Source organism: Lethenteron reissneri, chromosome 42 (assembly GCF_015708825.2).
Source record: "Lethenteron reissneri isolate LAM-NWPU_2019-01 chromosome 42, ASM1570882v1, whole genome shotgun sequence".
Taxonomy (NCBI): domain Eukaryota; kingdom Metazoa; phylum Chordata; class Hyperoartia; order Petromyzontiformes; family Petromyzontidae; genus Lethenteron; species Lethenteron reissneri.
In genome coordinates, this window is record NC_083820.1 from 6857846 (window position 1) to 6873444 (window position 15599).

The 15599-nt window shown below is 52.7% G+C and overlaps 7 non-coding genes across 7 annotated transcripts; 3 read left to right on the top strand and 4 right to left on the bottom strand.

Moving 5' to 3' along the window:
* Nucleotides 1–429: 429 nt before the first annotated feature.
* Nucleotides 430–511, bottom strand: TRNAS-AGA (transfer RNA serine (anticodon AGA)). The gene has a single exon. It is a non-coding gene; the product is annotated as a tRNA-Ser (tRNA).
* A 716-nt stretch (nt 512–1227) lies between these two features.
* On the top strand, nt 1228–1309 carry TRNAS-AGA (transfer RNA serine (anticodon AGA)). Its single transcript has one exon. It is a non-coding gene; the product is annotated as a tRNA-Ser (tRNA).
* A 585-nt stretch (nt 1310–1894) lies between these two features.
* Nucleotides 1895–1976, bottom strand: TRNAS-AGA (transfer RNA serine (anticodon AGA)). Its single transcript has one exon. It is a non-coding gene; the product is annotated as a tRNA-Ser (tRNA).
* A 760-nt stretch (nt 1977–2736) lies between these two features.
* On the top strand, nt 2737–2818 carry TRNAS-AGA (transfer RNA serine (anticodon AGA)). The gene has a single exon. It is a non-coding gene; the product is annotated as a tRNA-Ser (tRNA).
* A 576-nt stretch (nt 2819–3394) lies between these two features.
* Nucleotides 3395–3476, bottom strand: TRNAS-AGA (transfer RNA serine (anticodon AGA)). Its single transcript has one exon. It is a non-coding gene; the product is annotated as a tRNA-Ser (tRNA).
* Nucleotides 3477–4976: 1500 nt separating this feature from the next.
* On the bottom strand, nt 4977–5058 carry TRNAS-AGA (transfer RNA serine (anticodon AGA)). Its single transcript has one exon. It is a non-coding gene; the product is annotated as a tRNA-Ser (tRNA).
* Nucleotides 5059–6034: 976 nt separating this feature from the next.
* On the top strand, nt 6035–6108 carry TRNAI-AAU (transfer RNA isoleucine (anticodon AAU)). Its single transcript has one exon. It is a non-coding gene; the product is annotated as a tRNA-Ile (tRNA).
* The last annotated feature ends 9491 nt before the right edge of the window (nt 6109–15599 follow it).

Sequence of the window (15599 nt, forward strand, 5' to 3'; positions counted from 1 at the left end):
GATGAAATTGTGGCATCACAAGAGCATGAGAACGGACGACAGTTTTGGGATGGCGCTTATCCAGCAGACATTTTCACAGCATAAAACAATATTTAATAGGCGACGTTTGATGCAATGATCCTTTTGTTAAGCACAAAGAGAGACCAGATAGGCGGATTGAGTCATTTATACATCATCATCCGTGATTTATCTACTGCTGGATAACGGACGAGTTCGGTTGACACCGTCTGTTGCAAACCATCATCTCACTCTCCACTCTCATCAGTGGTCGTCCTCTCAGCAGTGTCGTTCCTTTTTATGCTGCCCTCTAATCACCCTTCTCGTTCATGGGCCGTCATGTCTCCTCATCTCATTAACACGAGTCTCTCTGCAAATTCTGCACGTCCTTTCAGTACAGAAAAAGGGGAAATTAACCGAACAAAATCATTGCGTAGTCGGCAGGACTCGAACCTGCGCGGGCAGACCCCAATGGATTTCTAGTCCATCGCCTTAACCGCTCGGCCACGACTACCTTGCACCTGCAACTTCACATGGGCGTAACTGACCGCACACCTGTGACAATTCCCGCCCTTTCCATCCGTGATGATGATGACGATCGTCATCCTGCACTGTCCGTCATTATCAATAGCCACGTTCTGTTGTCAATCATTATCATAATCAGCTTCAGTAGCAACGGCATCAGCAGCCTCCATCGCGCAGTGAAAAGACAACGGTTGCTGTTGATGATAATGCTGATGATGTTGAAGACGGATAACGGATGATGAGGATTGAGATTAGGGAGGGGGATTAGCATGAATGAGCTTCCGTCGCCGCATAAGAGTATCATGCCCGCATATGCGCACAACAGCAGTGTTCATGAGAGATTAGTAACATTAGAGGTGCAATCCAAAGGACATATGAGCATGAGAGTGAAGACAATTATTAAATGTCTGGTGATGCTGCTCCTGGTGGTGGTGGTGATTAATGAGATACAAAGGTTGATGATGATAATTATACAAAATGGCTGATGGCAATCACCACAATCATCATGCTTCTTAAGTGCATCAACACTGTGGAGGTCCAGTGGGCTCTGACACTGTGGAGGTCAAGTAGACTGTGACAGTGTGGAGGTCCACAGTGGGCTCTGACGCTGCACAGCTGCACGCATTCCCCGTGCTGTGGCAGCTGCTGTTGATGGCTCCGATGCCACGTGAGTCTCGGCAAGGCCTCCACCTGTGCAGGTTCAAGGTAGTCGTGGCCGAGCGGTTAAGGCGATGGACTAGAAATCCATTGGGGTTTCCCCGCGCAGGTTCGAATCCTGCCGACTACGCAATAAGTCTTTTTTTTTAGAGAGCCACCCAAATGGACATGATTGCAGTCAATTCTTAAGAGATTTATGATGGGAAATCATGACGGCTGACGGATGAGACTCTTGATGGAATTCCAGCCCAAGCAGAGAACGTGCCCGAGACGCGTGTCGGGGGTGAGATGAAATTGTGGCATCACAAGACAATTAGGACGGGCGACAGCTTTGGGAGGCGCTTTTCCAGCAGACATTTTCACAGCATAAAACAATATTTAATAGGCGAAGTTTGATGCACTGATCCTTTTGTTTAGCACAAAGAGAGACCAGAAAGGCGGATTGAGCCATTTATACATCATCATCCGTGATCTATCTACTGCCGGATAACGGACTAGTTCGGTTGACACCGTTTGTTGCAGACCATCATCTCACTCTCCGCTCTCATCAGCCGTCGCCTCTCTGAAGAGTTTTGCTCCTTCTATGCTGCCCTCTCATCACCCGTCTCGTCCATCGTCCGTCATCTCTGCTCATCTCATCTTCACGAGTCTCTCTGCCAATTCTGCACGTGCTTTCAGAAAAGAAAAAGGGAAAATAAATAAAACAAAATTATTGCGTAGTCGGCAGGATTCGAACCTGCGCGGGGAGGCACCAATGGATTTCTAGTCCATCGCCTTAACCGCTCGGCCAAGACTACCTTGCACCTGCACCCATGCGTAGCTGACCACACACCTGTGACAATTCGCGTACTGTCTATCCTCATTGATGTCGATTGTCATCGTGCATTGTCCGTCATCATCAATAGCCACGATCTGTTGTTAACCATTATCATAATCAGCTTCAGTAGCAACGGCATCAGCAGCATTCATCGTGCCGTTAAAATATAATGGTTGCTGTTGATGATAATGCTAATGATGTTGATGACGGATGAGGATGATGAGGATTGAGAAGTTAATCAAACTTGGCGATAGTAAATATGAACGAGGTGACTGATGATCATAATGGACAATGGATAATGGATGATGAAGATGTACATTGGCGAGTGCTGCAACTGATGAAGATAATCATGAAATGAGGGAAAAAATGTCTGGTGATACTATTGCTAGTCCTCCCGATGGTGGTGGTTGTGGTGATTAATGAGGGACAAAGGTTGATGATGATTATGATGATAGACAATGGCTGATGATGATCACCACAATCATCATGCTTCCTAATTGCATCAACACTGTGAAGGTCCAGCGGGCTCCAACACTGTGGAGGTCAAGTAGACTGTGACAGTGTGGAGGTCCACAGTGGGCTCTGATACTGTGGAGGTCAAGTAGACTGTGACAGTGTGGAGGTCCACAGTGGGCTCTGACACTGCACAGCTGCACGCATTCCCCGTGCTGTGGCTGCTGCTGTCGATGGCTCCGATGCCACGCGAGTCTCGGCAAGGCCTCCACCTGTGCAGGTGCAAGGTAGTCGTGGCCGAGCGGTTAAGGCGATGGACTAGAAATCCATTGGGGTCTCCCCGCGCAGGTTCGAATCCTGCCGACTACGCAATAATTGTTTTCTTTTAGAGAGCCTCCCAAATGGACGTGATTGCAGTCAATTCTTAAGACATTCATAATGGGAAATCATGACGGCTGACACATGAGACTTTTGATGGAATTGCAGCCCAAGCAGAGAACGTGCCCGAGACGCGTGTCGGGGTGAGATGAAATTGTGGCATCACAAGAGCATGAGAACCGGACAGCTTTGGGAGGCGCTTATCCAGCATACATTTTCACAGCATAAAACAATATTTAATAGGCGATGTTTTGATGCAATTATCCTTCTGTATCGCACATAGAGAGGCCAGATTGAGCCATTTATACATCATCATCCGTGATCTTTCTACTGCTGGATAACGGACTAGTTTGGTTGACACCGTTTGTTGCAAACCATCATCTCACTCTCCGCTCTCATCAGCGTTCGTCCTCTCTGGAGAGTTTTGCTCTTTGAATGCTGCCGTCTCATCACCCTTGTCGTCGAAGGGCCGTCATCTCTCCTCAACTCATCATCACGAGTCTCTCTGCCAATTCTGCACGTGCTTTGAGAAAAGAAATAGGGAAAATAAATTGAACAAAATTATTGCGTAGTCGGCAGGATTCGAACCTGCGCGGGGAGACCCCAATGGATTTCTAGTCCATCGCCTTAACCGCTCGGCCACGACTACCTTGCACCTGAAACTTCACACGAGCGTACCTGGCCGCCACCTGTGACAATTCACGCACTGTCCAACCGTGATGATGATGACGATCGACATCGTGCATTGTCCGTCATCATCATCATTAGCCACGGTTTGTCATCAATCATTATCATCAGCAGCTTGAGCAGCAGCAACGGCATCAGCAGCCTTCATCTAACGGTGAATAACGTCTGGTCATGATGACGCTGCTGCTGTTGATTAAGACGGTAACGGAAAATATATTTATTTTCATTTTAGACTTTGGTCACCAAAATTGTTGGGCACGAATATTCCCTCTTTGTACATTTGGCCATTTAAAATGTGTTATCTGGAGCTGAATTTTAACGCGACCTTACCTTGTCGATACGCATCAATCATCAGGTACTTGATCGAAGAGTGTGACGCTTATAAGCTGAGAGAAAACACGAGACAAGAGCGCTTCCAATTACAAAAAAACTCAATACACTCGTGCCAGGCTAGGTGCGCTTTGAGACGAGGTAAAATGATGGAGTCAGTCTCGCTGGCAAAGGGTCACGGGACATTCCCAGGTGGGGAGACCTTCATCCAGCAGTGGATAGGACGTAACTGACTACGGTCAGAGGCTACGGCTACTGTTGCTACTGTTGTTACCGCTGCTTACGATGATCGACAATGACTGATGTGACTGATGATGGCAAATTGCTGCTGCTAATTGTGGTGATGGCGATGATTGTCATAAACATTGGTGAATGGTGATGTTGACTGAACTAGTGGAGGCCCAGTGGGCTCTGACACTGTGGAGGTCAAGCCGACTGTGACAGTGTGGAGCTCCACAGTGGGCTCTGATACTGTGGAGGTCAAGTAGACTGTGACAGTGTGGAGGTCCACAGTGGGCTCTGACACTGCACATCTGCACGCATTCCCCGTGCTGTGGCAGCTGCTGTTGATGGCTCCGATGCCACGCGAGTCTCGGCAAGGCCTCCACCTGTGCAGGTGCAAGGTAGTCGTGGCTGAGCGGTTAAGGCGATTTATGGTTAGATTTAAAAAACACTTCCGTGTATTTTATGTTTAGAAAAAAACGTATTTTGTATATATATTGTAAACTTGTACTACATTGTTGTCAAAATGTGCGTTTAATAAACTCGTCATTTCTTTTCCCAAAAGAATCGCCTGCTCCAAACTGTTCAGTTGCATTTGTTAGGTATAGCCCTGTGAGCCATTCGGTTCTTGAATCGGGTGCAACCGCAACAAACAAAAAACAAAAACATGAAACAAAAACATCAACCAGAAAACATCTTAAAGTGACGATGTGACTATGTGCAAACAGAAAATCCAAGAAACGACGGCAAAATATTTCATAAAAAGCACCGTACACCAACGCAGTGTGCAAAAATCAATGATGCCTGGTCCGTCTCTCTGCCGCTCAGTGCAATTCCAAGCGTGCCATTCTCCACGCTTCTGAGTGTCCATCGTGTGTGGTTAATTTAAAACAAAGTAAAATAAACTTCGCGTAGTCGGCAGGATTCGAACCTGCGCGGGGAGACCCCAATGGATTTCTAGTCCATCGCCTTAACCGCTCGGCCACGACTACCCCTCAGCCCTGCACCTGCACAGGTGCGACTCAACGTGGCATCGGAGTCATCAACAGCAGCAACCATCGACGGCAGCACAGGCATTTCGTGCAGCTGCGCGATGTCAGAACCCACATGGACCTCCAGTGTCATGCGCTGTCCAGTCAACATCACCATTAGCCAACGTCCATCACAATCATCGCCATCAACAGAATTAGTAGCAGCAGCACCCACTTCCCACCGTCATCCACAACCATTCTCAATAACCGCGAGCAGCAGCAACAGTAAAAACAGTGGCCGCTGTCCACAGCCATGGTCAGTCACGCCCTATCCACTGCTGGATGAAGGTCTCCCCACCTGGATTTGTCCCGTGACCTTTTTGTCAGCGAGCCTTCGTCGCTTTATGTCGGCCTAAAATGTGAACCTAGCCTGGCGCAAGTGCCGTGACGATGTCACCGTCACATTGCGTTGAACGGTTTGATGCCGTTGTGTGTCTCAGTGGGTGGCGAGCGGTGGCGCAGCGGTTAGCGCACTGCGCTCCGAACTCGACGAACCAAGTTCGAACACCGCTCACGGCCAACAAGGGTGACGATTATCTGAGCCGGTCCCTGGGCCTGTCTTACGTCGACTTAGCCTTAAAAGAAAAATGTGTACATGGTTCCGTGGTTGAACAAACCCGAGTTGACAACCAAAGGAATGACGTGGATCATGGCATCGCAAAACCTTGAGAGATGTCGATTGCTGCCACGTGCCTCTGGGAGGCCCGTATTCACTCACTGCTCACTATTTTAATTTCACCAGAAAAGGCCCACTGAGCTATGTAGCGCTTTTTTCAGAAGTGACCTGGCTATCACAAATGAAGTGGCTTATCACGTGGACATTTATAGTAGCCAATTATCACCAATGGGGAGACAAAGGCGGCCAGGTGTGATTGTTGGCTACCCATCCCCCGTGATGTGCCTTGTCAGCCTTCACCACGTGCTCGCAAAGAGAACTGGCCGGTTAGCTCAGCTGGTTAGAGTGTGGTGCTAATAACGCCAAGGTCGCGGGTTCGATCCCCGTACGGGCCATGTCATTTTATTTATTTTGCAAGCAGCGATGGTCGAGTGATTCGCCTGTTACAGGCCACACCAATCCCTCGTGCGCCGCGCCAGCTTCAAACAGGTGCTCGCAAACAGCCCTCGACCCAGCAGTCTGTTGTGTGTGCGTATGTTGAACTTCTTTTATAATTTATTTTATTTTATACTTACGTGACTTTACCGAAAGAACCAAAAAGTATATTGAACTTCTTTCGCACCATACGTAGACAACAGTGCGAACAGGACGTGCGGGTAAAAGGGTAAACGGGGGGGGGTAATCTATTTTCAAGTCGTGTGCTGATGCATGGGTCACAAGTGACGACTCTCCGGACCGGTCCTAGGGGTCCCCTAGGTCGACTCGGCCTCAATTGACCACTTGGTGCGGTGTGTAAATATTGCGGCGCTGGCCAGCACCATCCCGGCCTTGATAGGGTGCTGCTGCTCGTTTCCAACACTTGCCCCAACAGCCTGTTGAGGCTACATGGGGCGGAGGGGATCTTTGTCTTTGTGTTGAGAAAGTTGGGCGATTTTTACCCGAAGGTTGTGGCTAGTCTCCTAGCAACGCAATTCCCATTACTTGGATCAGCTCTGTCAAGCATTTTATTAGCGGGTAAATCTTTATCCTGAGATTATCAATGAAGACACGCGATGCTGGGTGGAGGGTGGGGGGTCATAGACCGACAGTGGTTGTTATGGTGATGGTGGTGGTGGCAGCGGAGGACCTCCCCTGGGTCGACTCAGCCTCAAATGAGTACCCGCACTACGATCAAGGCGACCCGAGTTCGATTCCCGCTCACGGCCACCAACAGCAGTCAGGATAGGGACGAATATCTGAACCGGTCCAGGGTCTCTCCTAGGTCGACTCAGCCTAAAATGAGTACCTGGTGCGGTGTGTAATCATCGCCACTGGGGAGACAAAGGCGGCCGGGCGTGGTGTTGGCCACCCACCCCCTCGCGCATTCATAGGTGCTCGATAACAGCACTTGCCCCAACAGTCTGTTCAGGCTATATGGGGGATATTTGTCTTTGGTGGAGGCGGCGGCGGTGGCGGCGGTGGTGGTGGGGGAGTGATGATGCATCGGGAGTGGGAGTTGATTGTTTGTGGGAACCGCCGCCCATCCACCACCCACCGTGCCCCAACGCTGTCCCCTCTCATGCTCAATCCCATTAAATTAGAGGGGAGGTGGGCCGAGGCGGTGGCGGGGGTGGGGAGAGGATCAAACGGGCCGTCTGTTAATGAGTTCTCAATTCGACTTCAATTTAGAAATATGCACACGGCTATGACGCACGTAAGAATGTTGGTTCATGAATAACCACGAAGCGATGGGCAATGTATATAGGGCGAGCTTCCTCCGCGTACTCTGAGTGAGACGAGACCATTGGCTCAACGTGTGAATCTGCGTGATTGTGGCCGGGGGGGGGAGGGAGCGGTAGTGTAGTGGTGAGCGCACGATCTTGAGCCTTTCCTCTCGGTCGACTCAGACTTGAAACGGGTACGGGTGCGGTGTGTAAACATCGCCACTGGGGAGACAAAGGCGGCCGGGCGTGGTGTTGGCTACCCACCCCCTCGTGTTCCCGTGCCGGCCTTTATAGGTGCTCGCTAACAGCAGTTGTCCCAACAGTGTGTTAAGGCTACACGGGGGATCTTTGTCTTTATTAACGTGTGTGTCTGTGTGTATGTTAATGTAACTGTGTGTGTCTGTGTGTATGTCTGTGTGTATGTTAATGTTAGTGTGTGTCTGTGTGTATGTCTGTGTGTATGTTAATGTAACTGTGTGTGTCTGTGTGTATGTTAATGTAACTGTGTCTGTGTGTATGTTAATGTAAGTGCGTGTGTCTGTGTGTATGTTAATGTAACTGTGTGTGTTTGTGTGTATGTATGTTAATGTAATTGTGTCTGTGTGTATGTTAATGTGACTATGTCTGTGTGCATGTTAATGTAACTCTGTGTGTATGCTAATGTAAGTGCGTGTGTCTGTGTGTATGTTAATGTAACTCTGTCTGTGTGTATGTTCATGTAACTCTGTCTGTGTGTATGTTAATGTCACTGTGTCTGTGTGTATGCTAATGTAACTGTGTGTGTCTGTGTGTATGTTAATGTAAGTGTGTATGTTAATGTAAGTGTGTCTGTGTGTATGTTAATGTAAGTGTGTCTGTGTGTATGTTAATGTAAGTGTGTATGTTAATGTAAGTGTGTGTGTGTGAAAGCGCGCGTCTCTTTGAAGCCACGTGCCGCGCGTGTTGAACCCTTGACACGAGCCGCGCTCCTCGCGCCAACATCAACACTGCAGCAGACGAGAGCGGGAGAGGCAGGGAGAGAGAAGACAGGGAGAGAGAGAAAAAGAAGCAGTGAGAGATTGGGAGAGGCAGGGAGAGAGAAGACAGGGAGAGAGAGACAAAAAAAAGATGCAGTGAGAGATTGGGAGAGGCAGGGAGAGAGAAGACAGGGAGAGAGAGAAAAGGAAGCAGTGAGAGGTTGGGAGAGGCAGGGAGAGAGAAGACAAGGAGAGAGAGAAAGATAAAAAGATGCAGTGAGAGATTGGGAGAGGCAGCGAGAGAGAGGGAGATGTAGGGAGAATTAGGAGATGAAAGAGAAACACAAGGCGAGAAATGGCCACGTGCCTAGGTAGGCAGGTAGATTAATTTATTAGTTGGTGGGTAATCAGGTGTCCAGTTGTGCAGTTAGGTGGGTGCGTATGGAGGTGATGTGGGGTCGCGGTGAGTAGAGAGGCATTAGGTAGTTAAGTGAATGATTCGATAGCTATGGGTAGGTAGATGGTATGTAGTTAGGTAAATACGGTTCAGGTAGGCAACCATTATATAGGTAGGCATGTGTCTATGTTGAGGTACTAATGTTCATTTGTCACTCTCAGCTGTGAGCACTTTCCCAGCACTGACAACTGACGATGCCCAGACGAGGCGAGAGTTAGGGGAGAGTGAAGGGAGAGGCAGGGGAGAGCGAGGGGAGAGTGAAGGGAGAGGCAGGGGAGAGCGAGGGGAGAGTGAGGGGAGAGGCAGGGGAGAGTGAGGGGAGAGTGAGGGGAGAGGTAGAGGAGAGGCGGGGGAGAGTGAAGGGAGAGGCAGGGGAGAGGCAGGGGAGAGTGAGTGAGAGTGAGGGGAGAGTGAGGGGAGAGGCAGAGGAGAGGCGGGGGAGAGTGAGGGGAGAGTGAGGGGAGAGTGGGGGGAGAGCGGGGGGAGAGTGGGGGGAGAGCGAGGGGAGAGTGAGGGGAGAGTGGGGGGACAGTGGGGGGAGAGTGAGGGGAGAGTGGGGGGGAGAGTGAGGGGAGAGAGTGAGGGGAGAGGCAGAGGAGAGGCGGGGGGAGAGTGAGTGAGAGTGAGGGGAGAGTGGGGGGAGAGCGGGAGGAGAGCGGGGGGGGGGGAGAGCGGGAGGAGAGCGGGGGGGGGGAGAGAGCGGGGGGGGGGAGAGCGGGGGGGGGGGAGAGCGGGAGGAGAGCGGGGGGGGGGGGGGAGAGCGGGAGGAGCGCGGGGGGGGGAGAGGGCGGGGGGGGGGGAGAGCGGGGGGAGGCGGGGGGGGAAGGAGCGGGAGGAGAGCGGGGGGGGGGGAGAGCGGGGGGGGGAGAGGGGGGAGAGCGGGGGGGGGAGGTAGGGAGAGCGGGGAGGAGAGCGGGGGGGGGAGAGCGGGGGGGGGAGAGCGGGGGGGGGAGAGCGGGGCGGAGAGCGGGGGGGGGATGAGCGGGGGAGGAGGGGGGGGGAGAGCGGGAGGAGAGCGGGGGGGGGAGAGCGGGGGGGGGGAGAGCGGGGGGGGGGAGAGCGGGGGGGGGAGAGCGGGGGGATGCGGGGGGGGATGAGCGGGGGGGGGAGAGCGGGGGGGGGATGAAGCGGGGGGGGAGAGCGGGGGGGGGAGAGCAGGGGGGGAGAGCGGGGGGGAGAGCGGGGGGGGGAGTGAGAGCGGGGGGGGGAGGAGAGCGGGGGGGGGCGCGGGGGGGGGGAGAGCGGGGGGGGGATGAGCGGTGGGGGGAGAGGCGGGGGGGGAGAGCGGGGGGAGAGCGGGGGGGGAGAGAGCGGAGGAGAGCGGGGGGGGGGAGAGCGGGGGGGGAGAGCGGGGGGGGGGAGAGCGGGGTGGGGGGGGAGGCGGGGGGGGAGAGCGAGGGGAGAGTGTGACCAACGCAGCCTGTTACGACAAGCGCTTGTTTGCGAGCACCTATTAAGGGCCGATAAGGTGCACGAGGAGGTGATTTGGGAAACACCAACGCCTGCCGGCCGTCTTCGTCTTCCCGGTGACGACGTTCGACGGGGCAGGGGGATGCCTGGGACCAGTGCCGGATTAAACTAGTGCGGGGCCTGTAGCATTAGTTACAAAGGGGCCCTAAATAAAAAAAACACGTACATTTTAACTTGCATAGTAAAGTAATTGTATTTTTTCACTTGCGATACAGCCAGATAATACGACAAATCGCTAACCTAAAACACCCAGTCGTTCATAAAAGTTGAAGGCGGTATAGTACTATGGCAATAGAGCAAGTGCAGAATCACTGAACCGGAATTGATTGCTTGAAAGCATTTAGCGCGGGTCCCTTGAAAGACCGGGGCCCGTAGCTACTACTACACGTGTAGTAGTAGCTACTACTACACGTGTAGTAGTAGCTACTACTACAGCGGCGGCACGTGTAGTAGTAGCAGCTACTACTACACGTGTAGCTACTTGTGCTACTAGGATCATCCGGCACCGTCTGGAGGACCCCGTGTGAGATACCAGCTGGAAAGCACTTTCCGAGGACGTCAATGCCCAGGGTAGCAACGTCGCCGTTCCCGCACGTGCAAGCGACGTTAAACATCCACAGCGGCGTCATTCGCCAGAGCAAGACCCAAATCTGTGGGCCGGCGTCAGGCTCCGCATTTTGGCAAATTCGAAAATGACTCCGCAAATTGCTCAAATTTGGGGTGGGGGGATTATAGAGACGCACGGCAGCGGCAGTAATCATCGCCCCCAACTGACAGCCAGGCTCATGCCCCCCCCCCCCCCGAGGCACTCTTAACACAAATTAGATCACCTTTGGTTTAAACACAAATAAACCGAAACTCGCCACTGATGTTGACCGTGGCCGCGAATGTGAACTCAGTGCGCAGAACCTTAATGTGCTGTGCTCCCAATTAACATGAGCAGTGGGGAGATAAAGGCGGCCGGGCGTAATGCACGGTTAAGTTACGTACGGTGCGAAAGAAGTTCAACATACTGCACATCAGAATCTGAATGTTTGTTTCTACTGGAGGAATCCGATGCGCTATAAAGCTCTTTTTTTACTGAAGGACCCTTTATTGAATAAACCAGCGTGGTTAAAGGCAAGACTCATTTGCATTATGCAGATTTCCTTTTTCACAGATACATAACTGCATCGACCCCCCACATGCGCTACGATGGACTTAATAGGTGCTCGCTAACAGCGTTTGGCCCACGAGTCTGCATGGCCACATACGCACAGTGACAAAGCGTGATAAGTCGAGTCGTGAGGAAGATGATGATCGGATGTCAGTGAGGGTGGTGAGTGAACGAGTGAGGATGGTGAGTGGATGGGTGAGGATGGTGAGTGGATGGGTGAGGATGGTGAGTAGATGGGTGAGGATGGTGAGTGGATGGGTGAGGATGGTGAGTGGATGGGTGAGGATGGTGAGTGAACGAGTGAGGATGGTGAGTGGATGGGTGAGGATGGTGAGTGGATGGGTGAGGATGGTGAGTGAACGAGTGAGGATGGTGAGTGGATGGGTGAGGATGGTGAGTGGATGGGTGAGGATGGTGAGTGGATGGGTGAGGATGGTGAGTGGATGGGTGAGGATGGTGAGTGAACGAGTGAGGATGGTGAGTGGATGGGTGAGGATGGTGAGTGGATGGGTGAGGATGATCAGAATCAGAATAATGTAGACTGGAGGAATCCGATGAACCATGACGTTATTTTTCACAGATATACAGCAAGTTTCACAGATGTCCGTATTATGAAAGAAGTAAGGGATGGGTGAGTGGAGGGGTGAGGATGGTGAGTGGATGGGTGAGGATAGTGAGTGGATGGGTGAGGATGGTGAGTGGATGGGTGAGGATGGTGAGTGGATGGGTGAGGATGATCAGAATCAGAATAATGTAGACTGGAGGAATCCGATTAACCATGACGTTATTTTTCACATATATACAGCAAGTTTCACAGATGTCCGTATTATGAAAGAAGTAAGAGATGGGTGAGTGGAGGGGTGAGGATGGTGAGTGTGGGGTTGGAGAGAATGATGAGAGAGGTGAGGGATGGTGAGTGGAGGGGTGAGGATGGTGAGTGTGGGGTGGAAAGAATGATGAGAGAGGTGAGGGATGGTGAGTGGAGGGGTGAGGATGGTGAGGGTGAGGATGGTGAGTGTGGAGAGAATGATGGGAGAGGTGAGGGGAGGGGTGAGGATGGTGAGTGTGGGGGTGGAGAGAATGATGGGAGAGGTGAGGGATGGTGAGTGGAGGGGTGAGGATGGTGAGGGTGAGGATGGTGAGGGGAGGGGTGATGATGGTGAGTGGAGGGGTGGAGAGAATGATAGGAGAGGTGAGGGGAGGGGTGAGCGTGATTACGACGTGGACATGGCGTGACTAAGTTGATGGTGACGGAATTCCCTGGTCCCTCGAGATTCCCGTCGATTGTAGCGCGCGGACGAGAGGAGAGAGAGAGGTGAGAGAATAAACAGCGATCAGAGAGCAATGGGGGGGAGGGAGGTAGAGGTTAGTCGGGGGGGGGGAGAGAGTCAGGAGTGAGACAGCGCACACGTGAGACTCATTGAGGCAGACACGAGGCTGTAACGAGATTAATTAAAGCACAGACCACGCGGACGACTTGAAACAAAGGACACATGCTGGTGGCTGGCCATTCAGACAGCCTGAGACAGTGCAGGGAATTCCACATTTCTATGGCGGGAGGGGTGGGGAGGGGGTCGAGTGTTGTTTGACTCCAAGAACAATCAGCCAGAAGTGCGTCAGAATTAGCCGAAACTCAGGCATCCAAGCAGCCTTTAAAAAAAAACAAATAACGCCGTCATCTGGGCGCCATGGAGGTCGATCATTTTGAATCCAGATATTGTCACAATTACAGCACTTTGCGTTGCCCGTGTGCTTGCGCGGGAATGCACGGCCTGAGTGGAGGGTGGGGGTCGGGTGGGTGGCGACGGGGAGGCGTCACGTCGGCACGAACCCAACGCTGTGGGATGAGGGTGACGTCATCACGAAATATGTGCGTGGTGACGTCACCGCGCGCTCGCTGGCCAGCCAGCCAGCAAAACTTTTTTTTTTAAGTTTGATCTTGCGATACGCGAGAACAGAGTCGAGGCTGATCTCTGTCTCTAAAAAAAACGTTTGTAAACTCCTGCTGCTGATGTATTTTTTTGTGTGTTCCCCTCACTCTCTCTATAGTCGAAAACGAATAGAGACTGATGACGAGAGAGCGAGAGAGTGAGAAAAAAAACGCGACAGTAGGAGGGGGAGAGGCAACAGGCAAGGGAGAGAGAGAGAGGGGAGAGAGCGGCAAATGGAGTGAAAACACAGCGAGCCCATTAAAGCCAAACCGTTTCTCGTAAGCGGCTGTTTCGCGCGTGACCCCTGGCGACCTCTGCCCGACACACAAGGTGTCTCGGGGTCACAGAGATCCTTAAAGAAAAAAAAAGCAGCTGAGGACGAAAATAGTGGCGGTAATTTGGAGCTGCTGAGGGTGTCTGTGGAGCAGAAGGGGGGGTAGGGAACGGGGGTGGGGGGCACGGGGGGTGGAGTGGTGGTGATGGGGGGGGGGGAATCTGGAGTGTGTGGGGAGGCGTGAGTATAGTAGGGTGGTGATTGAGAAGAGATGAGACGTGGCTGGGGTGGGTGGGGTGGGTGGGTGAGACGTGGCTGGGGTGGGTGGGTGAGTCCCGCACCAGAGGCGATTCGCGTCCAGATGTATTACACGTGGACCCCGTAGTCTCCTGTCACGTGATATGAACCCTGGGTTTGATCTCCCACGAAGCTCATGGTCCACCCTAAACCGCATCGGTCACAAACAAACACAAAAAACCACCACGGCAGATGCGGACACCTGATGCACAAATTTGAAAATTGTAAAACTCTCCAGTAGTGCGCGACCGTGGTCATCCAGAACAGAGAATGTGCACAACGTCGAGCAACGCGATGTCCGATTTACAAATACGAATGAGACATCGCAGCGACTAACGCGGTGGCCTGGGCTTGACCGCCTGAATGTGAAACTGTCGTCTGCGTCTACACCATCAGCCACACGAAAGAAGAAGGGGGAGAATAAGAAGACGCGACATGATGTATGCGCGGCGTGCCCAGGATAACTTCCGGAACAGCGTGCCGGGTTTGCTGTTCTGCCTGATGTGAAGCAATGCCTCTACGTGTGTTGAACTTCTTTCGCACCGTACGTCGCCAACCGTGCTCATGGGAGGCGCTCTACTCACCGAGACACTGCTACCGTTTGGGCGCCAAGGTGACCGTCACTCTCGATTCGCAATCCAGAGGAAGCCGGTTCAATTTGATCACCCGGTGGATTAAACAATGGGGCGTGTTTCTCAATCCTCGCTCGCTCGCCATCGTCTACCCAGCAGCATGAATGGGTGCCCTGCTGTTCGTGGGTCGGTTCCAAGCCGTCTGACGAGCGTGAAAGAGTAGGCCAAGGTACCCTTGTCCCAGAGAGAGTTTGTCGAGAACTTCCTCGCGTGGAAGGCCCTTCCACCAGCAGTGCCGTGGGGAGGCAATTGCAGGGCTGCATGACTTCTGGGCTCAGCAAAACAAACCATTAGCGCACTACCCGGTGGCGATGGTTTACACACCGCACCGGGTACCCATTTGGGGCTGAGTCGACCTAGGGGAGGCCCAGGACCTCTTCAGATATTCGCCACTTACCCTCAACGGGTGTTGGTGGCCGTGAGCGGGAATCGAACCCCGGGGGTTTCGCCGGGTTCGTCTCGCAGCGCAGCGCTCCGAGACGAACGCTCCCCCATCAACCTCTCTCCACCTCCCCATCTCATTACCCACACCTCTCTGCACCCCCCCCCACCCCGCATTACACACCCCCCCAACCCCCCACCCGCACTTCTCCTCGCTCGCTATCGGGGGGAGTGGGGGAGGAAGGGGGGGGGCTGCCCCATTGCAAATAAACACACGCGCCCGCTCGGCATCATTAGCGAATTCCCGGCGCGTGTGTTGAGACGAACTGACGATTAGCACCCCGCGGCGTCAAACTCGGCCTGGATTGTTTGGGGCAAAACAATGTCTAGATTTACACGCGAGTGCGCGCGACATATGGGCTCCCGTAAATAATCTTAATTATTGCATTGGCGACTGTGCGTTTCAATGCCTCCCTGTGTGGCTCATGCGAGCGCACGCGCGCGCGTGTGTGTGTGTGTGGCCTTCATAGGTGCTCGCTAACAGAACTTGCCCCAACAGTCTGTTAAGTCTATACGGTGGATCTTTGTATTTGTGTCTGTATATGTATGCGTGTGTGTGTGCCTTTGTA